This window comes from Protopterus annectens, chromosome 1.part1, assembly GCF_019279795.1.
Source record: "Protopterus annectens isolate FY-2018-M chromosome 1.part1, PAN1.0, whole genome shotgun sequence".
Taxonomy (NCBI): Eukaryota; Metazoa; Chordata; order Ceratodontiformes; family Protopteridae; genus Protopterus; species Protopterus annectens.
This window is the reverse complement of record NC_056726.1, coordinates 204,657,445-204,685,195: the sequence shown is the minus strand read 5'-3', so window position 1 is coordinate 204,685,195 and position 27,751 is coordinate 204,657,445.

The following is a 27,751-nucleotide window of genomic DNA, read 5'->3' as shown; positions in this document are numbered from 1 at the left end:
GTTTTAAGAGTAGCAGAATATCTTCCAGAATGATAGGCCTGGAGACAGAGTCTGGTAATGTAGAAAATTAACTTGCCTGTACAATTTATTTTAATTGTTCAAGACCATTACATGTACTGGAGGTATTTCTCCTTGGGGCTCCACGGAAAATGGGCTGTCATGGCCCAGTGGACTATCCCAGTAATCCAATGCCAATAAATAAATAAATACATATTTTTCAATTTTGAACAAAGATGCACTTCAACGTGCAATGAGAGAACCAAGTGATACACATACAAAAAAAATGACATAGTCAGATGATAATTAAAAAAAAAGAATGTTGGAAAGTTGAGTATAGCTGGAGAAAAGGTTGACATATACAGTTAATAAGGTCTTCAATTATAGGATTAGAATAACCAAATATATCAATAGGGTAGAAAGAACTGCCTGAATAAACCTGCAGTTTTCTCTGCATTGGTCGAGAAAATCTTAGGTTTACTGAAAGAGGCATTTGCTGAGACCTGCAAAGTATTGAGACTTGAAGATCTTCCCTTCAATCCTGCACTGGCTCCTTAGAAATCTACAGGCCTCACAGGCAGCAGGCCAGTTTATAGCTTTTCAGTCTCCAAATGTTATCTTTCTTCCTTTGGTGAGACATGATAAGGTTAAATAATCAGCATCAGCTTGAACCTTGAACTTCTTTGATACAAACAAGGAAACTAGCATCTAGAGCAGGCCTGAGTTAAAATAACAAGAGCACAGATGGTAAAATGGAGGCTGATGGATAGCCACAAGTAATTATCATATTATGGATTTCTTTATGGCAAAGAAAGAATGACTGGTGGTTCCAATAAGTTGTGGTTTAAAGCACTGAAAAACTGGTAATCAGCCTTTCAGTAATATGGTGGTTCACTGATTCGTAGTCAGAGAGAAGCTAAGCCAAATGAGCTTTGCATGACTTAGGGTTGAAGATTAACATTAGTAATATAAAGTTTAGCATTATAGACATTGTTTTAGATATGGAGATGACCTGGTCATAAATCATTTACTAAACCCTCTTGCTTCACTCTTTTAACTTTTCATGTCATCTACAGCAGATGCAAAATGCCATTAATTTTGTATTACAAATCCTCAGCTTTCCAGGCTTCTTGCGTTTTGGGAAAGTAATAGCAGGAGATCCAAGATGTTGGATTAGAATCATTTTCATTAATGCCAGGCTTTTCTAATTTCTTCCATTTTTCTTCAATTGTTTTTCTCAAATGAAAATCTATTATTTAGGTGGTTAGTCTGCCGTAGTCACTTCTGGCTTAAATATTTAGTTTTCCAATTCTTTCAAACTGCTGTACTCACTTATCACATTACCAATTAATTTGTCGGTGCCTCTATCTCTGTCCAAATTGATTAGGATTATTCATCAACAACTATTCTTAAATCAAAGGGAAAAAGATCCAGATGGCTTGGATAGTGCCAGTAAAGCAAAGATCACATACAGTTAAGAAGAATAATGCTTGCAGCACAGTAATGCTGTGCAACAAATGCCAAGGTCATTATCATTAATGACTTGATTGCCGACTGACTCAGAAGATTTGATCCATACTTTTCAAGCACACTGAAAATGGACCTTGCCATTTTGACGTCTATTTCAAAGCAACCTTTCATTCCTAGAAGGCACTTGTAATTGAATCCATGCATGCTGTTATTTCATTTTTGTAATGCTACTCAAGGTTTTAATTCACTGCAAATGCCATTCATCAGTATGTTTACTGAAATGTCTGAGTTTATTAGTATACTTACATCTTTAATTTCTCATTTTATTTACAGTTTGTTTACAAGTGCGCTGTTCTCTGTCACTATCCTGTGAGCATGATGAGCAGCAATGCTTATCAGATATGCATGCAGCCTGGCCAGTGTGCAATTCAAGAAGCCCTCTTCACACCTGCAGCCCAGTCCAATGGTTTGCTCATGGCAAACCACCCTGCAGCCACATGGAAATACAACCAACTTAGATAAACAATGTTGGTGCACAAGAACCCATAAAAGAGTCTGCAAGTGAGCACGCACAGTTATATTATGTTGATGTAATAGATTCATAGATTCGTACTAGGCTAACTGCCCTTGCGAGCCATTTTAAGCCTAGCCAATTATCCCCTGTGAGATTCAAACCCTGTACCTTGTGTTTGTAAGGCAAACACCTTAACCATTAGGCCATCCTCCCAACCCCATATATATATATATAATGTCATAATCAATGACAACACATGTGGGGGGGTGCACTAGTTCATGTCAAATGTTGACCAAACAGACAGTCAGCAAGTATGAGAGACTGCAAAATTATTGAGGTTAGGGACTATACCTTTTCCCCACTTTCATGCAATCTTATGGTAAGACTCCCACATCGAGGAGGGCTCCTTTCCCTCCTGCAAAAAAATGATAGTTTTAGTTTGTTTTTTTTACTTCAGATATTGCGTGCACTGAGGTTGTTTCCTGATGCATGCATAGTAGAGTGTCAACATTCATATTTTTGACCTTATGCTGTCAAAGTTGGGACAGTTGACATTTTGTTGTTTCAACTAACTGAGGTAATCCATATATATATATATATATATATATATATATATATATATATATATATATATATATATATGTATATATGGGTCTAGGACTATTCACCAAAAGCACATTTCACTGAAACACATTTTACTGTGCACAATTCACTGAAAGCTCACTTCACTGAAAACACAATTTACTGAAACACATTTCAGTGAAAGTTATATATGGCCTTTTACGCACTGTTGTGCGATCCTGGAGTTAGTATATATAGTAAGGGGGTGTGTGGGAGGCACCACCCCCCACATTGAGGGGTATTGGGGCACCACCCCCCACCGATTTTAAATATTTGAACTATATACATGGATACTTGCAATTCCAATAAATTACTCTTTTCTGAACTTAATATATATCCAAAATATGTGGGAAGCGGTGCCCCCCACACCCCCACCTTACTATATATACTAACTACAGGGTCACAAAACAGTGGGGAAAAGCCATCCCCAGGATTCATGAAGCTTGCGCCAGGCGCAGGCATAGCGTAGGTGGTATAATGCCAAATATGGCCGCCGAGCGATTCAGGTACGATCCAATTCCACATGCACTACCGGCGTATGCCAGATCTGCGCAGCTCCCGGTGTAGTTATGCAAATCACCCCATGCGCAGTACTGCAGCATGCAAATGAAGGTACATGGCGATTCATGAAGTGGCGTAGGCATAGCGTAAGCCTACAGAAATGTAAACCAAAAAAAATGGTTTACATGTAGACAAACAGAACATCGGAGCCTTGGAAGCGGACCAGACTCATGTATTACAAAGTAAACATATGCCAATCGCTAAATGTATAGCCAATGCCATAAGAAAAGATGCACAACACATACAAAATAACATTTAATGACATGGCCACAGTAACGCAAAGTACAACCGTAGGGCATGTTTGCGCAAACGGGAACACAAGGAAAATATATACAAATGTCATAAAATAGCAATGTAACACAAATCATGATTTCACCATAATAGTCAATGGTATGCATGCTACACCACAACCAAGCTGTAAGGGTTGCTAAGGGCTTGTGACATTGTTCGGCGTGGTAACTATGAATTAGTAGTCAATGCCACGCAAATGAGGCAAGTAATAGTGAATCACAAACGTCCCGCCGACCTAAGGATGTACAATACGGCACAGCACTACAACACCGAAGAGTGGTCTGGAGGAATACATGACATCAGCAGTGGGGTGTGCCACTGCAGCTGTAAGCACATTGGAGCAATGCAAATCCGGGCTGCCCATTGCTAAGCAAAGTCGCAGGACAGGGGCGTGGATGTAGGTATAGCTTTGCTCAGCTGAGAGCACACATGGTGCCCGAAAACGCATGTGTACGTGGATGAAAACGTGCCTGAAACCCGGAAAGTGGACTCATGCACCGTGCACCACAGCCCAAAAAGGAAGTTTAGGGGAAGACAATAAGGAAATGCTAAAGTAGGGCAATTGGAGTACAACTGAGCAAATAACACCTATTAACTCACAGTGGGCAATTGATGCCAGCTAACAAGGCTGCTAGCAGCAACCTGCAGAACAGGATAGGGGAGCTGTCGGATTGCAAAGAAAAGAGAACTGTAACCGCCGAGCAAAGCAAACCTGCAGTAGACTGGCAATAGAACACATTTCACAAGACAATCCTGGTTCGCGAAAGTACAAAACAAGAAAGCAGGCTGCTGAATGCATGCCAGACAATGGGAGGGAAATCGTTAAGAAAAGTGGAGGAAAGGGCAAGAGGTAATCCACGGCAGCTAAATGTAATTTAACACCAAAGGCAGCATAATAGCAGTATCTGTGGTAAAACATAAGATACCCTGCAGCTCCGAATGTACATACACACCCTATGACATTATCAGTGTTCAAAGCACAATAGTATAAAGTGTGAAGGCACCTCACACACACTTGTGTATTCCCAAACACTGCACCATCGGTGTAAACAGATGGGGAACTTTTACAATGTACTTGTTGGGAGCTGCCATAGCTGTGATTCATCAGCATGTGTTGGAGACTGAAGGTGTTGCGGAGGATGATGCTGACAGCCACCTCAGGCCCCGGAGGAGGAGAAGAGTGTTCAGACCAAGGGTAACCTACCAGGGGCTACATGATCTGGAGATAGTAGAGCGTTACAGGGTGGACAGGGGCATCATACAGCAAATAGTTGAGCTGTGCTGGCCACGCCTGAGAGCCAGAAACAACAGAGGGGAACCCATCCCAGTGGACACGAAGGTATGTGTAAGCCTAAGAATACTAGCCACAGGTACCTTTCAAAGGCCAACTGGAGATATCATGGGGGATCTCACAGGCATCAGCATCTAGGGTACTCCACCAGTTCCTGGATGCCATGTTACCACATGCCAGTGAGCATATATACTTCCCCCGAACTCAGGAGGAGTTGGCCAGCAATATGCGTCTCTTCCACTATGTGGCACACTACCCGGAGGTACTGGGTGCAATAGACTGCATGCACATACATATCAAGTCACCCCCCAGAGACCATGGTAGGCGCTACATAAACTGCAAGGGATACCACTCCATCAACTGCCAGGTCGTGTGCAATGCCCAGGGCATTATCACAGATGTGTGTGCTGGCAACCCTGGAAGCTACCATGACTCCCACATCTGGCATGCCTCACAGCTCTATCAGGTATTTGTCAGGGGGGACATCCCATATGGCCACCTTGTGGGGGATGCTGGCTATGCACTGGAGCCGTGGATGATGACTCCCATCAGAAATGCACACACACCCATGCAAGAATGCCATAATGAGGCACATGCACAAACCAGAATCATCATAGAGCATGTGTTTGGGATGCTGAAATCACGGTTCCGTTGCTTGGACATATCTAGTGGAGCCTTGCAGTACTCCCCAGGAATGTGCGCCCACATCTTCATAGTATGTGCCATGCTACATAATATGATCCTGTGGAAACAGCTGCAGCAGGGACATAATGGTGAAGGCCCTCACAGTCCACTGCAATTGCCAAGGCCATCACAGGCACAGAGGGAGTCAGACCACAAACAACCTGTGCCAGCCCTAGTAGGCAGACGGAGGCGTGTGCAATATGCCCACGCCTTGGCAAAGAGGGAACGTATAGTACATACACTGACAGTGTAGGCCCCTACAGACTGACACACTTCTCCACCTGCAGACACAGTAAAACGGATGGCACACACAGATGACCACCTGCAAATTGTAATGTATAGGTGGCCTACTGTGTGAATCCTACATAGGCAGCCCTCAACTATTGCACACACAACAGCTATTGGAACAAGGAAAGTCAACACCTGAACAGCAAACGAAGCTAACAGCATATGTTGATACTGTATGTATAGGTTCCTAGGTACATTGGTAGGTACATGCCCGATTGTCAGAGGCCATTCAGCAGCCTAGGCAAAATGTGTCTGCTATCGCCACCCCATCGGTCAACCGACTGTCCCTCTGTGGAGCAGAGCCAATTGCGGGATCCACGTGTGTAACCACAGTTCCCCACCTACTCTGCATGGATTCCCTGGTGTGTTAATGAGGGTCTCCATATAATGTAATTAGGGATGTAGTGCCAAAGCATGGGGAGTACCCATGACAGGTATCCACCACTCCAGCATTCTCCAGTTATGGTTGTGTAAAGGTGTAGCACATTACAGTGTGTGGCTTACTCTGACATAGATTCCCAATGCTGGAGCACATCCATTAAGCAACACTTGGACATACCATGAAGTGGTATCATCCATATGTAAACAAACTGAGTTACACATTTGACTGCAGTATGGAGGAACAGCTGTAGTACAGTCCACATACAAAACACCATTAACACCTGTACAAACACCAGATGACCAAGTGGTAAAGCCACTGACTGTGTCATGTATGTACCCGGTTCCATGTCCTGCAAGGTCCATTACATAATCCCGATGGCACGAATAATGGATGTTGGATGTAGGTCATTAGAGCACGTGTAAGCACGTGTTAGTGGGTTTATGCGGCGGCAAGTGACGGTAAGCGTTGTTTAAACAGGACTACATGGATATGCGCGAAACAGGTCTAAGCTTTGTAGAATTCCACGCAGATCACAGTCAAAGATGTCCAGAACAGGTGAAACCAGCATTATTCATCCATGTGCTAACAGTGCCTGCTCTGAGAGGTAAAACAACCACTGGCACGAATAGAACACGTAACCATGTGCACAAACACCTACCACTAAACTACCAGAGATGTACCAACAGCAGGTGTGTATTGTGACAGGTTAAAACACAAAAGGGCAGGGTTCAGCAAACAGAATACACCACCATGTACCCAACGAAAGGTGTGTACACTCTCTCTCCTTCTCCCGGTCTATATATATATATATATATATATATATATATATATATATATATATATATATAAAATAGGGATAGAAAGGGTGATAGAAAGATGTATGTTGATATATACGGAAATACATATATCTGCGAATATATAGACAGGTTAATGACATGTACACAACCAAGGAGGTACAAATGAATAGGATACTGCCAACTACCGAATGCTTTACATACCGACACGTGTAATCACGAGGCTTAAAGACCGAAAGACCACAGTACCGGAACAGTATAACCACGAGTAATATTATCACGATGTTAGGGGACATTTAGTTATTGCTGCTGGTGCTGCGGTCCAGGTAGGTACTGTGTTTAAGTGTGGTTCCGATTGCTGTAGTGTGTGTAAGTGCGTGTTGAGAGTGTGGTGTGTGTTTCTGTGGGACTGTAATGTGTGTGTGTGTGTGTGTGTTTCTATCGTGGGTCTGTTCGTGCTAACTCGGAGGTAGATTATTACAGTAGTTGTGGTCATAGCCGGCCTTAGGCATACGGTTACCATCTGTCCCACTTTGAGAGGGACAGTCCCTCTTTGGCCAGTTGTGTCCTGACAACAAATATTAAAAAGGGCAAATGTACTGAGATTGTAGGACATAATGATGTCCCATATATTAAGTAATAGTTGCATGAAATAGTTATGTCCGTCTCTCAAATACGTAAATTGTACAAGAAACATTATAAGCAGCTAAAGTGCTACAAGAATAAGGTTTAATTTAGGGCAAAAGTAAGTTCTATCCTTTGTACTGACAGTGGGTTTGTGTCAGCCTCTAAACCCTGATGTGTGTCCTGCAAATGTCCCAATATGGCCAATTGAAAAGGTGGCAATGCAAGCCAAAGAGTTGGAGTCACCAACACAATTGCAATGAGTGCAAATATTTGTGACAGAAATACACAAGACAGCTTTCATGTAGCAACAGTTCAGTACATATCAATGTATTTCATAGGGATTGAAGGATCAACATCACCTGCATGCCATATAGGAACCAATTAACAATGGTTTAATGAATAAGCCTGCAATAACCATAGTATTAGTCTACTAAATGACAGGTCTTCAATTAGGGAAGGGGCCCCCACACACATATGGAATATGTATAAATGCAGTCCCCACAAACCTTTATCTGCTATGTACACCCACCGACATCCCCCCCACACCCAAAACAATTGCAATACAGACTGTAATAACATCACAAACATCCACTCACTCAACGACATCTGCAGAAGTGATAACATACCTTGTGGGAGACACACTTGTAATGGCGCCATGTGAAATCATTGCTGTTGTACAATGGAACAGACGCCAATATTACAGGATTTGTTTGCAATAGTCTCGTATCAGATGGTTGAGATAACAGCTACACTCATATGTAGAACTATTTACTCTATCCGTCACACACAATCCACGGGGGACATGAATTCAAAGTATCTGTGTCTCTTCATATAGCTGTTGCAATTCATCACAATACAATACATCCAGACCATCTCCCTCGAAGGTAGGGCAAAAAAACAATGCCCAAGTGGAGTATTCAATTATACACCACTGTTGCCATGTAATTGGCCAATGGAGTAGCTGCACAGCTGATGTGCATGTAATAATTTACTCCGGAACACCAATTGGTGGCAGGATACCACATGTTACAGGTATCCACGTATAAAACGATGGCTTGCCATACATTCAAACTGTATGCTCATACCATTGAATTGTTTAAAGAGGAAAGGAGTAACACAGATATTATCGTATACTCGGACCACTAAGAAGGTATGTAGAACACTCAGTATGTTAGTGTATGTAGTACCTGTTCTGTATTAATGAAAGTGTATGCAATGCAGACAGTGGGAAAAGGTATTATGTAGTGATGTCTTGTTGAGCATAGTAACACTTGTAGAAATTGTGTGTACTGCTGTGGGCCACAAGGTAAACACCTCAGACACCACAAGGGATGCTACATAAGGGCTTTAAACATAGCAATTCCACTCCAGCCACTGTTGGTGGTAGGGTTTGTCCAACAAGTACATGCCATAACAGGGGATAGTTTATGTTGAGATACTGTAACAGTAGGCATATGTATGGGCGTATAATGAGAATAACATGCCTAAGGTGGTCCTGCTGTGCAGTTATGCTTTGCATTATGGGATATGGTTTCAAATATGTGAAAAGTACAGTATTGTAGGTAGATAAGTCAAATATTTTACATAGCATGACTGGTATATTATGCAAACATAAGGTATGTGCATTGGGCTGTACAATACACACAATAACAGGATACATATGTCTTGTAGTCACCAGACAGTGTAACAGCATGATAGCTGATTGAAAGGGAAGAGCTACTCAATTATCCATGCACAAAGGACATGTAATAGCTTCATAGGTTCATAGTTAGGTACTATGCTGTCTGGCCAAGCCCATTTGTAAGCCCTAATACAGTGTTGTCACTGGTGGCACCTCCCTAGGTTAGTGTCCTGTGCCTGTGAACAGCACAGCCATTTGTTTCCTGCACCTGTGTACAGTACAGCCACTGCAGTAATCCCTGGCATACATGTCTGTTCCCCATCCACCCAATCGAGGTATCTCATGAAGAGTGCTAGTCAGGGTCCCTGCCTGATGTACATAGGAATCATGTTCCAAACCATGGTGAGTGTCCGTTTCAGGAATGTATCCCTCCAGCACGTGCTACTCATCGTTGCGTTTGGGTACATATCCCATTGCATGTTGCTCTCAGTGGCTTTTGCTTATGTTGCGTATGTGGAGCATATCCATCAATATTGGTGTGGACATGGGCCTTGTATGTTCAGCAGAGATCACCTCTGAGTATGCAGTATGCAAATGACTACAGTTGGGGTTTCAGTAGTTGTGCTGCATATGTCATCCTTTGGAGGAGAGTAATACTGTTGGTGTGTTAATGTTGTGGTATTTAAAGTCATTGCTGTCCCGTAAGGTACACCCCAAAGGGGGTGTTGTACCCCTGAATGTGTTTCATAAGTCAGGAGTATAGAGGTACAATGGCAGCCTTTGTTCCGGCTACAAACCATTACAGATTAGGGTGGCCATGTAGAAGGATATCCATGCCCCCTTGGCAATAAGGTTATCAAAGGAGTGGGTGCTATCTACGTGTGTACTAAGATCCCTTATAATGTCTTATGTATGTAGGGGACTACCACCTATGTGATAGTCACAGGGTGATTGTTGTAATCCAAAGGGGATGTCTATGCACCATCTGCCATCCTGCTTGAGGCCATGTTACCAACATCAGGTATCCATCACAGTGATATCCATATGGAGGGTGTGTATATTAGCTGGTGAATCAATCATGGCCCGTAGTTTTCAGTCGTCTGGAAACCTATTCAGGGAAAGTCTTTCTGTGCTAGAGTGTACCTCAGGGAAGCATATAATGAACATGAGGGTCCCTATGACCGAGGACTGGGGTATGCCAATTGTAACTGATGTACAGTAGGAACTGCGGTATGCTACCCTCACCACGTGTGTCCTGTCCGTGAGCCACTTTGCATAACATCTCAAGATGTATGGGTCGCTGTGCAGGTGGATGTGTATATTGACAATACCAGAACGGTGAACGGTGTTGAAAGGCAATGAGAGGACAAGGTAGGTTGTGTGGACCCCCTTACCATCATCTACTACCTTTGTAACTGTCTCACAGGACTCAACCAGGTGTAGGAGCCATGGTGTGGCCCTAACAACTCCAACCTGGGTGGTATCAAAGGTTTGGAGGCCAACAATGTCTCTGTGAATGACTTCCATGATGATGTTCTCAATAGCCTTGCAGAACAGTCTAGTCAAGCGTATAGGGCAATAGTTCCTCTGGTCCATTATGGCGCCACCTCTCTGGAGTGTGATAACTGTTGCTGTGTGCCATTCAGGGTCCACAATGCCTGATACAAGGCTATTAGTGAATCTGGTGCCCAAGTGGGGAGCCATGTCATTCTGAGGTTTGTGTAAATCACAGCCTGGGATGTTGGATGGTCACATGGAGTGTGTGTTCCAGGCTTTAGAGAGAGCAGGTCTGAACGGCGTAGTTGTGACCACAGGGACTCCACATTGATCCTGTATCGATGTGGGCCCTTTAGGGTGTGAGAGGGGTGTAAAATTAGCTGCCAGGTTGTTGCCAATATCAGTCGGTTCTGTAATGTTTCTGCCTAACCGTTGTATGTCAGAGCAGATGTGGGTATTGCCATCGAGAGTAGTGACATACCTCCATAACGCTTAGTGGTAGTCCTTTGAATCTGATGCAGTAATGTTTACATAGTTAGTGTTGGAGTATGTAAGATGGGATCCCAGAATCCTACTGAGGCTGACTAGGGAGCTACCCCACCCATGGGAGTGTACCCTACTTTGCAACTGTCTCCTTCTGTCGTACAGTATGTCCATGGCAGTGGACCCCCAGAGGGGCGTCCGTTATGTGGTGGGTACTGTCATGGCTCTGTTTTGGATAGCATGTTCCATGCAGTCATGTAAGTGCTAATGAAGTGCAGTTGGGAATGTTTCTGCGTTTGTAACTATATTGTCCATCTGCACGGGTGTCATGGCGTTTACTACTTCTGTCATACAAAGCATGAAGTTGGCTTTGTAGATATATTGTACTGTGTTTTCCATGAAGGGTGTGGTGCCGGGATGTGGATAACAAGGGTGATTATCATACGTTCGGAATTGACCAACGAGGGGATACCCCAGGTGTAACACCAGTCACACATGTTGGTATAATGTCCAGGTCTACGATATTGTTGACCTTGGTGGTGGTGTGTATAGGTTGATCCAGCCGAATGGAGTTTATTAACCCACGAAAGTGTTGGCCTAATGTCTCGGTACATGACTAGGTATCACAGTTAGGTGTGGGGTAGTGTCAGTGTCACATCAGTGGTTCCTTTTTGAACCCTACTTTCCAGTACACCAAGAAATGAGGGCCGTTAACTGTGGGGTATGGTGTGGAATCCGTAGCAAGCTACAATTTGTATAGCAGTTCTGGCCACAGTTAGTTGCACTTGGATTGCCTCTGATGCATCGTGCTAAGCAACCAGCATGGAGGTGTGTACATCCCTGTGAAATATGGACACACCTCTGCCATGGGTGTTCTGGTCCTGGTTACATGACTGAAAGGTGTGGTCTGTGTAATAGTCTGTCAGTGCAGGGGTGCTCTCCGGAGTCTAGAAGCAGGTCACAGTCACTGCAGAGACATCGAAGTGGTCCATTATAAGGAGTGCCTTGGATGAGTGCATTTGAGATGAAGATGTCAAGCATTGAGTAACAATACCCTCAGGCTTTGCTTGCCTGTACCTGTTCTGGTGGTGAATATGTGTCTGAAATGTGTCTAAAACAGGCAGTATAGGAGCAGCAAGAGCCTGAGATGTTACCCATAATCCCAGGGCCAACAGGTGCAGGCCATCTGTGGCAAAGCATTGTGGTTTGTCAACCATGTCAGTCAAAGCAGACAGATACTGGATACCCTTGGAATGACACCAGAAGCCTAGACAGCTGTTGACGTGAATAATTCTGTTGTTCTACTGTGTCATCAGTCTGGACTAATGCAGAATGCTTTTTAGGGCTAGGGCGATACCTGCCTGGGCTACAAGATCGGAGAGCTATTGCATGTCCCTGTACATGTAGTCCAGGAAGTTACATCTCAGGGCATTTACACGAACATGGAGAATGACAGTCATATTGTACCTGTTGAGGAGTGACCTGAGTACATAGGTCATGTTGTGGATCCTGTTACCTGGCAGCCAGATGACAGTGACTATCACCTTGTGTGGCCTGTTGAGTGGGACATCAGTGTGACCGCCTAAAGATTCACCTATGACTAGTGTGTTGAGTATGTTATAACACCCTATTGGCTGTAGTTGACGGGCACACATGAGTCTGTGGACTATAAGTAATTGGTGTTGTGTTTGGTGATGGGGGCTACCTCTGTTGCCTACATAGAGTAGTATGGCGAGGCTCTGCAAATATTGTACTCTTACTATGTGTGGCCTGTGGTGGTGGAGATCTACTGAGACTATGTGATGAGTGGGGTGTGCAGCAAATGTTTAACATCCCCACATGATTGTGGTGTTTAACATCCCCACATGATTGTCAGGGTAAGTCTGGGTTGGAGAGAGCATTACCTCCAGCATGGCTACATATGTGCATCTCCCACAGACTGTAGTGTCGTATGTTAGGAGGTGAGCATTGACTGTGTACAAGAGCCGATTGCTATATTGCCACATGTCGCCCACATTCATCATATAGACAGGCAATAACACTGGTAATTGACATTTAGACATCCTGTCTATTCAACCATTACTCACAAGATATGTGAGGTAAGTGTGTACAACAGCTGTTGTACTGTAAGCATGCTGGAAATGTAAGGACAAACAGTGTTTACCTGTAGGAAATGAGTAGGATTGAGTGATAAAGTAATTAGTAGCTCATGAAGTGTGTACATGTTCTGAACAAGTGCTGAGCATGAATAAGCAATACAGATAAGGTGTTGGATAATTTAAATTCACTGCCCCCCCAATAGGTACACAATCACATATCCATGAACATGACAGAGCCCCTGTAACCATAACTATGATGGTACAAGTTACACTCCGGCTGCATGTCACCTGTCCAAATCCCTGGTCGTATAATACACATATGGCAAAACAGTTGGCTCTATACATACACTGCCATGTAAAACATAGGTTCATGGCAGCCTGTGAAAATAAGGAATGGATCACACTAACAGTTATCACAACCCACAAAGTGGAGACGCCACTCATAATGGGAGGCACAGCAGTACCACCCTGCTGAGTATGGTCTGAAAGCCTATGAACCTTAATCAACGTAGATGTTGTTAGCAGTACAGAAGTAGATGACAGTACCGATGAATACACACTGCATAGCATACCTGTGACAGATCAGAGGACATCATCACCCATACTGTGTCCCACCTACACTCAGTATACTACATGTACCATTGTATGTCACAGGAGTGTTCTACCAGTGGCCTGTTCACAGAAGCCGCACTACAAAAGGTGTCTGAGTGACATGTGCATAGCACAACAGTGGCAGCTACAGTAAAACAGGGTTAATATGTTGTACTCCCCTGTCATTGTAGCATATACCACACAGACAAATGGGTGGCATCTACATATGTGAGAATGTGAATGGCCATGACCTAGGAGCAATAGCTGACTCAGTGTTGTGGACAACATACAGCATGGGCTTTGTGGGTGAGGTGCGTGACATATGTGCACAATCCGACAGCTGCTTATTGCATTGTCACCGCTATGTTAATAACCCTGTACCCATTAACTACCACCTCGGCAGCGGTCAACATTATGGACACTGTGTGTAAGGGGTAGTGCTGTGCAGTTTACCTCCCTGAGCTAGTGACATCATCAGGCCTATTAGGTAGTCATAAGGGGCAACTCACATCATGACAGGGTGCCATCCATGAGCATGGAGATCATTGGGCAGCCATACTCAGCACTCACGTGACCAATATCGGATCACATATCACCTTTAAGGGGTATTGGCCATGCTTGGATGGGCGTCACCAGCCTTCACAATCCTCATCTTTACTATGCAGCATGCTTCCTACCCTGCATAAAGACTGTGATGTTGGACATGCTACACATACATATCCTGAACTGAAAGACATATGTCATGGACAGCCACCATCCTAGTACAAGGGTCGCCACATGCTGGACAGATACCTGTGCCATACATGTGACATACACCTGCCATATCATGCAACCCTGTCCAGCAAAGCTGCACATGTCATCTCTGTCATACATGGTGCAATGACCACATGGTAGATGTATCAGTGACTGTCTCAATCAGTAATGTGGCACTGATTCACCTGTCGCCGGGAACATGGCTGTCGGATACAGCTAGAAAACCTGACATCCTATGCCCATACATGGCCCAGGGCATACACACTACTACATGATCTTGGCCGTACATGCTATAGTTGATAACCATCCCTGCGAATACCATCCGGCTAGCCATTGTCCCATGTGTATCACATGTGCAACACCGGCGATACGTGGCAGGATGTTGAACTGTTGTACAGTGCCATGTGGATGTATATGGCAAAACACATGCTTGTAAAGGTTTCCGTGCACATGTCTGCATTGTCACTGCCCATGTCTGTGAAGGAAGTGTATGTGATGATATGTGACATATACACAGCATCAAGGTCAACAGCATTAATGTACACACATCCAGGCATGTGCTGATAGGTAGGAACACCAGCACAGGAAAACAGACATGCCCACATCATGACAGCATTCACATGGAGTATGAGCAATGTAATGAGGTGACACACGTATATGGTGATAATATCCAATCCCCATCGGGTGTTACATGTGTGTGAAACAAACATGTCAGTCGTGTGAGTGTCATGACGATTTGCAAAGACAAGTGTTCATAAGTACTAAATGTAATACACATGAATGTGCATCTGTATCTCTGTGCATCTCTGAGATGCTGTGACCTGTCTCCATCATTATGTCTTACAGATAATGCCTTGATCACGACGGCTGGCATATAGCCACTTGGAGGATGATGCCCTCATACCATACCTCCATGATAACTATGAGGTACTGTTCAGCCATGTGCCACAGCATGCCCAGCAGCGTGACGACCTGTGCAGGAACTTCGAAGGAGGGTCAATGATGTGGGTGGCCATAACCGCACCTACCAGCAGGTGTGCAGACACTGCATGGACCTGATCCACCATGCAAAACAGCGTGCCAATGCAATCGCCGGGGAACAAGGTGGAACAGGTGGTGGGCCACCAACCCAGCCCCCACTCACACCTACCGAGGAGCTACTGGCCAGCCTGGGGACTCCATCAGAACAGCATCCACAAACTCTAGCTGCCATCGTGGAGGTGGGTGTCTCTCAACCACAGAGCCTGGAGTTGCCTGGTAAGTCACTACTGCACATATAAATATTATATTCCATTTAGTTGCATGTGTCACTGTACACTATGTAATGTAACATCATATGCAAGGTATGTTTACACAGATGCCGCATACTATAGTATGCTACCCTGTGTATGCACACATGTGCATACTCCATAGTATATGCTATTGTACTGGCGAATGTGTTAACATGCAAAGTGCACCCTGTAGCAGTCATACAGTCATGGATAATGATCTAACTGCTGTGTCACCCCTATACAGGTACCTCTGGCGTGCCGCCGAGATAGTAGTCCATTGCAGGTGAGGCAGATATCAGTATCAGGCATGTGAATGCACAGATCTATTCACCATGTGGCCAGTTAACACATGTACACATAATGTATGGTCCAGTCACGATATACAGGTCGCAGCTTTCATCAATCACACTGGCTACCCATGTGTCATATATAAAAACCAAATGAAACAACAACATGAACCCACAGTAACTGTCATTGCTAGATGTGTGGACAGTTGTCCATACAACAGTGGAGGCATTGTTCAATGTAGGAATATGTAGTATACATCAGAACAACACATGTGGGGTACATAAACAGTACTACACAGTGAGCTGGGATATGGGCAGCCCACATGATCCACCATTGTGGAATGTGCCCCTGCGATGAGTGCAGACATTGTGATGTGCCAGCTGACATGTCCCAGATATGTAGTGGTCCAGCTGCAACATTGTCACACTATCCCATAAAACATACCCCACATACCAAACATACAACTCTTTGTCTATATAACCCTGTGGACACTGGAGTATTTGACATCTATGGGTGTATGTCATATGGGACAACACAAACATGTGACACAGATGGTCATCATGCACATCTGGCCAACACATGTTCACACATGGCCATGGAGGATGGCCAGAGACATGTAGTAACACACAGTAGATGTGATGTGTATGTGTGTACACCCTGCTGCATATTGCCTACACATGGTCCAACTATAGCCTTTGTTGAATGGTTGTATAGTAGATGTGGAACACTGGACATCCTAACAGCCTGTGCACAGCTTGTGGAGGTGTCACTTAATTTGACCACATACGATGTGTTGCACATCATGACTGTGTCACAGCATGAAAGTAGTCACCTGTACAGCTTCCACATACATACACAGACACCACATCAGGCCAGAGATACCGTACATTTCCCTTGCTGCTGTTGGACATCACTGTCAGCCGTGCACCTCGTGTGTGTGGTACATAAATGTCATGTGGAACATGGTGTATTGAGCAGTCTGCCATGTATGGACATGGTTGACAGGCAGCAAAGACATGTTAGCAGTTGTGCAGGGGTGTCATCAGTATGTTGTCCGGTGACCTGTCACACATGACACAGCATGGTTTAGTGTGTATACACCTCAGCGACGTGGGTCATAATCCACAGTATGTCTGTATTGTGTATGCACACAGTCATGGCTATGCACTGTTACACTGTATAGCAATAGAGATGCCTCATGATTCCATGCAATGGCACTGTGTCTGTACTTCACACTGTATAGCAATATAGACGCCTCATACCACCCTCAATGGTCATACACATCTGCTAAAAGTGCATTCTATCTGTAGGTCATGCAGACAACACTGCAATATGACACCATTACACTGCTGTACATGTGTCAGGACACCATTGTGTCAAACATTTATGCATGTCACTGCACACATCAGCAGATTACATGTCATACCACATGTTAATGTCAAGGACATATGCCTCACATCAGCCATGTGTACTGTTAACCTGTGCTGGTCCACATGGTGTATCACGGGGATGCATGCTTACTACCATGATTGTGTGAACTGCATGGCTTCTGCTATGACACATGCTTGCTGTTGTGTGCAACCCAGGGATATAATCTAATTAACACTGTTAATGTCTGAGCTGCATGCAGTCTGCAGTATCACATGCATGCTGCATGCCTTCTGTCATATCACATGCATGGTTGTCTGTGTGTGTCTGTGTGTGTCTGTGTGTGTGTCTGTGTGTGTGTCTGTATGTGTGTGTCTGTGTGTGTGTCTCTATTGTAATGTAGAGTCTTTGTTTGCCTTCACAGGTGATGTAGGTGCGTTGCCCTCCTGTGGTCCATCTGATGTTAGTGTACCCACAGACTCTAGCAGTGATGAACATATGCTTGAGGTACAGGCAGGGTTGTCAGGGGCTGAATCTGTGCCTTTGGTTGCCATCCCACCTATATCCCCCTCTTCCCCGCACACAGTTCTCATGCCAACACATACCCCATCACCAGTGGCCATAGAGGAAGGACAGTTACTGTGTGTTAGCTCGGAACAGGAACAAGTGGTGGCTATGGAAGGTGTGTCATCACACCATGGTGTCAGTGAACTGACCACAGATGTGCCACACAGGCATGTGGCCAGTGCTGCTCGTAGGAGGACCCCTGGCCGACATGCACCTGCACGACAGAGTGCAGCAGCTGGTGTCACCAGACACATGTTTCAGACTGTAATGGTGGCACAGGCACATGCTGAATGGCAGAACAGAGAAGAGCAGAGGCTTCAGAGGGCTGCTATCCGTTCTTTAAATGAAAACATCCAGGCATTGGCAAATGCTCAACAGCAGATTGCTGACATTTTGGACAGGTGATTGGGTGACATGGTTGGAATCCTTGACCGTGGCATGGCAATCTGTGAACGTGAGCTGTCTGTGCTGGAACATCTGGTAGGAGTGAGGCGTAGGCCATGTTGACGTAGGTCAGCTACACCACCTGGTGCATGTCTACGTGAATGAGCTACCTCACATGCCCGCTCCCAAATAACCAGTAGCAGCAGCAGTGCAGCTGGTGCTGCGCTGTCTACAATGGGACACAGCAGGCCACGTGGATGTGGCCCTGGACGGTCCCAGCGGGGACACGGTTCCAGTGGACCTGTGTCATTGGACAGTACCCATTCTGTACCTCTGTCTGGTAGTGCCCGTGTAACCCCTGACAGACACAGGTCACGTGGTCGTGGATGGACACAGTGAGCTGTCCATCCTGGTCTGTACCATCTGGAGCTGTCAACAATACTCCTGTGTAGGCCGGATACATGGCAGAACTGTGTGCACACATACATGCACACACCAGAAACATCTGTAGGGCACCAACACCCTCATGCATAATAACCACACATGTCCAAGTAGATCACAGGCCCTAACCCACACACATGATGTCATCCACTGGTTCAGCCTAGGCCCCTGGCAAACATTATCACCCTGTACATATGATGATGCCTGTGCTGCATCCCTGTCATCCACACCATCGGTGCAGGGACATGCTCATATGATCTGATGCACAGGGTGAACAGAATAGTGAGACAGTTGTATATTATAATTGTTGTGTACTGTTGGCACACAGCAGACATACCATGCAGTACAGGATTAGACTGCATTGTTTTATGTTCACAGTATGTGTCTTGGTATCAACAGTCACAGCATGTTGGTAATGATGCCCTGCATCCCTCTTGAAGGTCTAATTGCAAGTGCCATTACATGACAGTGTTTGCGGTTAGAATGCATTGTTTTATGTTCAAAGTATGTGTCTTGGTAACAACAGTAACAACATGTTGGTAAGGATGCCCTGCTTCCCTCCTTAAGGACTAATTGCATGTGCCATTAAGTACCTGTGTTTCCAGTTTCACATGTGTAAATGTGGAGTACTCACAGGCATGGATGGCAATACCAGCATGCTATATGTAGCCTCTGCCTCACTGTTAGTAAGGCTGACATTCCATAGATCTCTACACACCTACTGATCCAGGAGCATGTGAGCTGTGTACTAGGCTATGGTGGCTAGAGATGGGACATCCATACCAGGTGACTTCACAGGTACAGCTACATGGGGCAGGGGGTTTACACAGTGGTCTAGCTGATGTCAAGGGTGGGGGCCAGTTGATAGCATGAGGACTCACTGTGTAGCAGTAAAACACTGTCACATTACAGGATGTGAACACACACAGGCATACACAGACACACACACAGTAACATGCCCACACTCACGGGGTCAATGACACTGTAACACACACTTGATAGTGTTGAGGTCAGGACCCCTGCCTATGTGCTAATCACCATTACAGTACTGTGCACCCACATGACGCGACACAGAGAATGAACATGTACAGGTAGTCAGTAATGTGTAAGACTGACAGCATCAACAGGGTATTAGATTGCATCACCTTGATGGATTAGGGGCCCTATCTGTTCTCACTGGTAGCATACATCCTCACTCCATGCACCAGACAGCCATACATACATACACATATACACACTGGAGTCCACATGTCGTGCACATACAGATAGCTAAAGTGTGTGATACTCACACCAACCCTGCCTATGTCTTGCTGTCTACACTGCAGTATGTACAGATCTCTACAACAGTGTACAGGGGTGGGTAACAATTGGGATGTATTCGCCACCATACGTGGCATATATGGTCACACAGGCAAACACACATGGCAGTACTGTGAAACAAACACCTGCTATCTTCTGATATGTCTGACAGACATGCAGCAGTATTGCCCGCATTACAATGTGTACCGACGCTACCTTCAGCAAGTGTGCTGCTATATGCACACGGGAGGACTTAAGTGTTACAGGTGTCAACTGCTTTACAGTCAGTGACACACTGACCGCTGTGTAGGTTGTATATCTTCACCTTCAATTACCGGAAACATAGCTTACTGTTTGCACATGTTATGGAAGGATGGCTTGTGACACACCTGTGAGCTGTCTTCAGCAAACATCCACCTGCAAAGGTGGCCCACCACTTTATGTACACACATCCATCCATACCTGATGTACATCTTACTGTATTGTCAGTATTTCACCATATACAGGTGTCAATGATGGGACTGCATTGCAACTGCATGCTGTAGTCGGACACAGATAAACTGCAAACATCAGCTACTGCTCATGGGTGGTAGCTGAATGCACACCACTACATGTACACGTGTATAGGTCCTACATTCCTGTCATGTAGCCATGTTTGTATGCATTGCAATTGGTGAACATGTGTGACATACATGACACATGGACTGTTGTATGCTATGATAGTTGTCATGGGTAACCAGTACAGAGGGAATGTTAACTCAGTCAACATTGCTACCTTATGTACTATTAGCATTGAACAGCCATGGACCTACCTTCCATGTGCATGCATGTAATTGCTGTAGCCACGTGTCTGCACGAAGGACAGCATTAGCTATGCTATGTACATATGTGTTGTGTGTGTGTGGGGCATGTACATATCCACGGCGGTTACATGTATGTCACATCCAAACATGGGTGTGTTGCCTGGTGTACAGCAACAGTTATCTGTTACAGCTGTATAAGACCCAGGGCCCCTGTTATGTGTACAGTTGACCTGGTTATGAATAGTGGTATCAGTGCATTGCATAACACATGATGGAACCCTGTCAGTACATGGGTAGTCTGCACAGTTGCTGTACAGCTAGGTACAGTCCACTGGTCATGAGTAACATGGTGTTGTACTAATGTATGGATGTGTGTTGCTGGTCCAAGGACATGGTGATGTGTGAGGGCTACATACTACAGTGTGGCATTTACCACTGTGATCTGCACCTGAGACATCTGTGATGGCTTTTGAGAGTGTACTGGTCGGTACATGTGAGTGGCCTTCTTATACGCAGGGACACTAACACTTGGTGCGGTCCGTAATGGTCTCATGGCCCACATGTCTGTATCTGAGGTATACAGTGGTAGTGCTATTGTGCACAACTGAGCCTTATGCCAGGTGTTTCTCACTGCACAGATGTCAGTATTCCCCATTGTTGGATCTAGATTGGCAGCTATGATTATGAACGCTACACATCTAGCACTATTTAGCATATACATACAATGCAGTTGTCCTGTAGGTGTCAGGGTGTTTACCAGGTCTCAGGTTCTTCATCTATGTATGGTACTACATGTGCGAAATACCCACTCCTGCCAGGACAATACCACAGGTGGTATTAGTGTGCCAGATTTAGATTGGTACAGCTAAGGTGATGGACAGCAGCAGACGTTGTGTAGAAGACATATCAGACATATATCATACAGCATTCATGCTAACAAGGATGACTATCGACACACTGTGCCCTTCCCTGTTTAGAATCTGTATGCATACAAGACAGCCCTTCGCTACTAAGTGTGTGAGCATGCCCAGTACGCCATTTTGTAGATGGACACATAGTGCATTCCAGACTGACGTGCGCTACTAAGTGTGTGAGCATGCCCAGTGACACCTTGTGTCAGTTGTGTGCCCTTGTGTATGGGCATGACCATTGTTATCCTGTATAGCGATAGTGGTCATCCAAGCATCAGATGGCCATACCCCACTTCAGGATGGATTCCTAAATTTAACACACTGGTTCACAGGTATGTACACCATAACTGCCAACATCCATGTCAATGTCTGCATTCCTAGAAGGTCATATTGACTGTCTTGAAAGGTGTACTGTCTGTGGCGCATCTCGTATCTATGTAGTGTTGTACTAGTGCTCCATAGATAGACAGTTGTCCTGCTCACACCACTGCCGTGTGTTCATCTCCGTCTGCCTTGGGACACTAATATGCTTTTAGGCTGATCACACTCCATACAATCCCTATCGGTGTCTTTGCCTTTGCTGATGATGTCACCCACCTAGAAGTATGCCTCTGGGAGTGTTGTGATCCAGTAATCTCAGTAGTGTGTTCTGTAACTGCGTAATGCTGTAGTGTAATAAGGTAGTCAGGTCTATGTTCTAATCCCAGCCCTGCCGTGTGTGTGTGTTTCCAGCTGCCTGGAGACAGAATAATGTTTTTAGACAGCTCACTCTCCGTACACTCCCTATCAGCATCTTTGCCTTTGCTGATGATGTCACCCACCTAGAATTATGCCTCTGGGAGTGCTGTGATCCAGTAATCTTGGTAGCATGTCTTGTAACTGCATAATGCTGTAGTGTGATTAGGTAGTCAGGTCTATGTTCTAATTCCAGCCCTGCCGTGTGTGTGTGTTTCTGGCTGCCTGGGGACTGAATAATGTTTTTAGACAGCTCACTCTCCGTACACTCCCTATCATTGTCTTTGCCTTTACTGATGATGTCACCCACCTAGAAGTATGCCTCTGGGAGAGGTGTGATCCAGTAATCTCGGTAGCGCGTTCTTCAACTGCGTAATGCTGTAGTGTGATAAGGTAGTCAGTACTATGTTCTAATCCCAGCCTTGCCGTGTGTGTTTCCAGCTGCTTGGGGACTGAATAATGTTTTTAGACAGCTCACTCTCCGTACATTCCCTAGCGGCATCTTTGCCTTTACTGATGATGTCACCCACCTAGAAGTATGCCTCTGGGAGTGTTGTGCTCCAGTAATCTCGGTAGCGTGTTCTGTAACTGTGTAATGCTGTAGTGTGATAAGGTAGTCAGTTTTATGTTCTAATCCCAATCCTGCCGTGTGTGTGTTTCCAGCTGCCTGGGGACAGAGTAATGTTTTTAGGCAGTTCACGCTCCGTACACTCCCTATCAGTGTCTTCGCCTTTGCTGATGATGTCACCCACCTAGAAGTATGCCTCTGGGAGTGTTGTGATCCAGTAATCTCGGTAGCGCATTCTGTAACTGCGTAATGCTGTAGTGTGATAAGGTAGTCAGTTCTATGTTTCAATCCCATCCCTGCCATGTGGGTGTGCGTGTGTGTTTCCAGCTGCCTGGAGGCAGAATAATGTTTTTAGATAGCTCACTCTCCGTACACTCCCTATCGGCGTCTTTGCCTTTGCTGATGATGTAACCCACCTAGAAGTATGCCTCGGGAGTGCTGTGACCCAGAAATCTTGATAGCATGTTCTGTTACTGCGTAATGCTGTAGTGTGGTAGAATAGACAGGTAGGTGCTCAATTCCAAGGCATGGCAGGTGTGTGTTTTGGCAGTCATACCCTATGTGTTGGTATCTGTGGGTGGCTAGTTTCAGGATGTGTTGAGTGTGTTTTGTTGCTTTATTATATAGTGTCCACAGCTTGCATAATTGGCCAAGACACTGGGTTGCCAACACATACATTCGCCAATAGGTCTGGTGAGTAAATGTCAGCAGCCCTACTCTTACCCTTAATACAGTCTGACTCATGTGACGCAATGAAACACACTTGCCTTGATAATAACAACACTACATAATGCAGGTGGCACATGTAGTTTCCTTTTCATTCCTGTCTAATGCTTTGGTGTCATGTGGTCCTCCATTGTGATATCAATGCAATATAATGTATATGTAGATATAGATAGATAGACATAGATATATACATATATGTATGTGGACATTAGCACTACTGAATGTTTGTGCTGGATGTTCTGTACGTGATCACCTCAGGTGTATGTATATCTGCCATGGTGTAGTGGTAAAGCACATCATCTGTGGTGTGCAGGGTCCCGGGTTCTAGTCATGTAGACACTGGTTAGTTTGTTGCTGGGAAGACCATGGGACATCGAATACGGTGATAATAAGGCACCTGTAACCAGTTGTGTATGGATCTGAGCGACAGTAAGCAGTGGTTATTAATTTGGAGGTTCGGTATGGGTCATACAACTATGCCTTAGAAGACTATACTATGCAGATGAGGTTGACAATAGTGTATCCCATTTATCCCCAGGGTGTGATGCAGATCCCTGGAGTGTATGTGTGTAGATAGCCGGGTGCAGGGCTCGAATATAGATGAAAACATGGGAGGGGGGGGTCAGGCAAACTGTACGTATATTGGAGACCTGTGCCTCGGGAGTGCTCCTGCCTTAGCACGACTGAGGTAGGGGTGTGTCTATACCTGCCTGGTGACATTGGGAAGGGCAAAAGCAGTAGTGGGGTAGTCAGGGTGAACAGGCTGCACAAAAAGGTGATGATCAGCACATTCAGCAGATTACATGGCAAGCCCGCACCAGAACACTACGGTAATGTGAGCAAGCACCATACACACAGGTTTCTTCCACACTCTACACCACCAGTGTATACATGCGGGGACATTTCACAACACAGTCCAACCAAATGAGAAGGGCTGCAGCAGGCAACATAGACCAACATGTGCAGGAGGCTGAGGGCAGTGAGGATGTGTATGCTGCCGAACAACCCTTTCTGGGGTGACATAAGACTTTATAGACCCAGAGTGACTTACCAGGTGCTATATGGGCTGGGGATAGTGGAGCGCTATGGGGTGGACAGAGACCTCTTACAGCGGCTTGTTGACCTGTGCCTGCCACACCTGATGCATCAAACAGGCCGAGGGAAACCCATCACAGTAGATACCACGGTATGTGTTGGCCTAGGTATACTAGCCACAGGTACCTCCCAAAGCACAACTGGGGATATCATGGGGATCTCACAGGCATCTGCATCCAGAGTATTGCACCAGTTCATAGACGTCATGTCAACACATGCTAGTGAGCACATACATGTCCTCAACACATGTGATTAGTAGACCAGCAATATGCATCTCTTCCACCATATGGCTGACCACCCTGGGGTACTGGGTGCTATAGCCTGCACACACGTATGCATCAAAGCACCACCCAGTGAGTGGGGTAGGGCCTACATTAACGGCAGGGGCATACCCTCCAACAGCTAGGCCATATGCGATGGCCAGAGCATTAAACTGAATGTGTGTGCTGTCTGCCCTGGAAGCTATGACGATTCTGATATATGGCATCTGACGCAGCTGTACTACACCTTTGCCAATATGGACATCCCCTACAGTCTCCTAGTGGGGGATGCTGGGTAACCACCAGAGTCATGGCTGATGACACCCATCAGCAATGCACACACACCTGAACAATCACACCAAAATGAGGCAGATGCACAGTCAAGACATATAATTGAGCATGTGTTTGGGATGCTCATGTCACAGTTCTGGTATCTGGACACATCCGGTGGAGCCCTGCAGTATTCACTAGCTACATGCACACAAATTATGGTATTTGCTATGCTACACACTCTGATCCTGCAGTAACAGTTGCAGCAGGAACAGCATGGGGCAGGGCCACATGGCCCACCACCACTGCCAAGGCCTGTACAGGCACAGTGTGACTTGGAGGAGGAACTACCTGAGCTGGGCCCAGTAGGCGAAAGGGCCGTGCACAGTATGACCTGCCCTTGGCAAAGAGGCAACACAAGGCATATGCACTGACCCAGTAGGTACCCAGGGATTTCACCCTCTCTGACTCGCACACAGTACAATGGATGCCAAACATGACACTACCTGTGCTCAGCCATGTATAGGAAGTGCACTGTGTGCATCCGACATAGGCAGCCCTCCAGCACCGTTCTCAGGTCTGGAACACCCCCAAGGTACATCTATCGACCTAACAATTGGCAGTTGTTTTAGAATGTGTATTTACCCGTTGCTATAATATGGATGTGAGCATACAAGAGAATTTGGTGGCCGAATGTTAGGGCAGCAGACAGTACACGTCCATAGTGGCACCATGACATCTATAGCACATACTGGGGTCACAATAGTAGCCGGTAGTACACAGGGTGTCCTAACCCACTGCAGGTTATGGGCTGAACATCATGTGTGTCCATTCTGCCCACACACGTTCCATACAGCTGGACAGGTGTAGACCAATACAGACAAATGATATACAATGGCCTCTGGATATGCCCAGTGAATGACCCCAACCCCCACAGACACACACAGACTACAGCAGGCCAGGCAGTTGGATGTAGGTTGTGAAAGCTAGGACGTCCGACACCACTATGCTGGTAATTAAAGCTAGGATCTGACGTACACTGGTATGCCTCCAACCAGCAATTTAGGTAGGTCCACACACTGACATGGAGTACCTGGCATACCAGTACAGTAGTGGCAAATGTGTACAACTGTCAGCTGTGCCCCCCTTCCAACGTACACATGTGAGTCATGTGCGCCACCCCCGGTGCTGTGTAGGACTGTGGATGCGGTTGGATGTCCCCCCACGCTATGCAGAAATGTAGCAACTGTCAATGCCACATGACCATTAGCTACCCTGCAGACACAGCATGCCACCTGTCAGTGTAGAACGCAGGGGTCGGCACCACAGTACTGACTATCTGGACATGTGACGCATGCGATCCAGTTGACCATACTTGGCATGCTCACACACATGGCGGTATGATGGTAATGTCAGTCGACAACATGCGTAACAGTCATACTGGGCATGCTCACACACTGAAACACAGGACGGCCAGGCCTGCAAACACCAGTGGTCCGGACATATCTGCCAGTACATTGCTATACTGTTGGATGACTGTGCTGTATGGTATGTGTGTGGTCTAGTGTCTGTACATATGCCATGGTGTATTCGTAATTCACATGAGCTATGTGCGCAGGGTATTGCTACCAACACGTGCAAAGGACGGTTCTTTGTTTGCGGACAGAACTACACCTTTGGATACGGAGTGGGTAAGGCACATTCCAGCAGGTGGGAGCGGTTGTGCGTGGGTTTGAACGGTGTTAAGCACTGCTGACCTCTGGTTACAGCTCCTTATACCTGTTTAGACTCCACATTTCTTTAACAGTGTACTACTGGCATACTGGTAGACAAACACGCTTACACCCGCTCACCGACATTTGTGCTTACATTTGTCACTCACGCTGGGTGTGTGCGATCCCTTGTGATGCGTATTACATCAGACTACATGATTAGAGTATCGGGTATGTCTAACCATTAGGCTATGGCAGGCGTTCGACTGTACAGACTCGGCGGCCTGTCCAGTGACATAATCATATTATATGCGTGTTCCTCATACAATCTGCTCCCATCTGGATGATACATGGGAACCGATACTCTGCAATGCTGACATGTGAATGTTATTTGGTTAACGCAGCTCTCTGCCAGGTCATGCTACCGCATACCTAATGTAGGTTTTCCACCTTTTAGATTGAACGACGGGAGTATGTAGGAGTAACACC